The following is a 2,290-nucleotide window of genomic DNA, read 5'->3' as shown; positions in this document are numbered from 1 at the left end:
CCTGTATATATTGTTTAGATTTACAGGTTTGTTTCGCTGAATTTTTAAAACACACACGTCTGATATATAAGTATATAAACAACAAATATGATACACATTCACATTAAAGGGTGGTTCAAACAAATAATGTAAAATCTTAGCCAAAGTTATTTCTAGTTCTTCAGAATCCTCAACAAGCCTTGATACCATATGTGACCATTGTAAACTCTCGCCCGTATGTCGGACATGTTTCATGATTTGCTCCATTTTTAACACACGCTCTACAATAACCCCTGTATTGTGGTTTGTGTAGAACTTTACATTGTTCACTTTATTTCAATAATCTGATGCATAACATTTGTAAGGTCTCTCAAAAGAAAAAATGTATTTATTCGCTCAAACATCGTAGACACATAGTTACCCATAGCTCTAAATAAACAAATGTCACTCGGTCTCTTGGGATTTATTGAGCCAGAAAAGCATCACATCAGCCATCACAGCTTCCCTGTATTTGTTGTCGTCCACCAGGGTGGTCGGATTTCTTTGAGTTTCTCATGGATGAAGAGGGCCTCCTTCAGTTCATGTAGGAAGGCTTCGGTTACCCCGTAAACTCTAGGGATAGACGGCGCAATACCCATAGACTCCAGGGCGATGACCAGCGCTGGTATAAAACGGCGAGGACCACAGTCTTTTCACCAGCTCCTCAAATGATTGAAAAAGTAGTATCTAGGAGGGTCGTAGAGGCAAGGATGACGACGCTGGCTGGGATGATTGATCTCACAGCCGATGCATTTTTCTCGTATATATTCGCCAATCACCACGTTTAAAAGTGTAGCTACAGAGGCCTTGATTGTATCCACAAAAACAGTACTGGCCACCCCATCAAACACATCCTCAGGCTGGGTAAATGTCGGGGGTGTCACGGGTCTTGCCAGGGGTGCGTAGAGTGTAGGGCTTCGTGGCATAGAGTCTTTAGTGTCGGGCCCCCATGACGTAGTGGCTTCCTCGTAGATGGTCTGGAGATCCATGGTGTATGCTGAAATGAAGAACTGTCTGCTTTTTTTCTTTTTATTGTAGAACAAGGCCCTTGGGTATCTGGGGGGGGCGGGGTTAAAGCATCCGCTTACTTAGTTTTCTTCTGACGCTGTATCTTCTTGAGGCTCTTTTGCATCGTAATCTTACGATTCGTATATATTATGCACTTCTTTAAATGAACAAGGCTCTGACGCTGTTGGCTCTGTACAAAGAGAGCATCCAACGGTTGCCAAACATTTTCAATTCCAGTACATCCCAACTGTTAAAAGGAATAAGCAGACGCAGTCGGGTATCCCCAGTCAGGCCACCACCCCTAAGTTTGTGGTTTCGGATTGCCTCGGTGCCGATATAGAACTCCACGCTGCCGCACGGTCGGCCATTCTTTCTTTGTATTTTCACCCTGTGAAATATTTGTCCTGAGGAGTCCGGGGTACCTTCCCAACGGGTCTCGTGGCCCGTGAACACACTATACCCCTTGGTGATAAGGCTCAGTTCAGGACACACACCTTGCGAAAAACCGACCAGTCTTCAACACCATATTCCAAGCCTACAGTCTGGTCTGTATATTCTTCTCCTTCATCTACCGTATAGAGGGTCACTCTACAGGCCAGGTAATCAAACCGATACCCCCCTGCTGGCCATTAGACATCAACACTTGATCTGTCAGAGCATTTGCTGGCGGTATTTGGGTTCTATACACATTAAAAAACGTTTTTTGGCGCATCATATATTGCTGGTTGATACTTTGCCCTTTCTCTATGGGCAACCCGAAGGCCGTTTCAGTTGTTACAGTCATCACTGCTTTGGTACCGATCCAAATTCCATGGTTATTCTTAAGATCTTGTGCACTCTTAAACAGGTATTGTTCAGCGGCTTTATAAGGGGCCTTAACCAACCCAAACCGTGAGAAACAGTAACAGGTTGACCTGACACATGGTCACTTACTCAACCCAGGGCATGCACCCTTCTACATGACATAGGGTCATAAATCATTACATAGGGTCATAAATCAGGCTTGGGTCATCAATCATTAACGGCCTGTCAAAGGGACCCTTACTCACCCATAGCCCCCACCTACCAGGCTTGTCTATCAGGCTTGGGTCATCAATCATTAACGGCCTGTCAAAGGGACCCTTACTCACACCCATTAGCCCCCACCTAACCAGGCTTGCCTGACCAGAAGAATGCACACGTCATCACTACATAGGGTTCACTAGAGTTCACATAGTCATCAATCAAAATTTGACCCGTGACATCTACTCTATTCTCTCCTGAA

Source organism: Oncorhynchus kisutch, linkage group LG19, assembly GCF_002021735.2.
Source record: "Oncorhynchus kisutch isolate 150728-3 linkage group LG19, Okis_V2, whole genome shotgun sequence".
In the NCBI taxonomy this organism is placed as follows: Eukaryota; Metazoa; Chordata; class Actinopteri; order Salmoniformes; family Salmonidae; genus Oncorhynchus; species Oncorhynchus kisutch.
The sequence above is the reverse complement of the archived record's forward strand: the minus strand, read 5'-3'. Positions refer to the sequence as shown.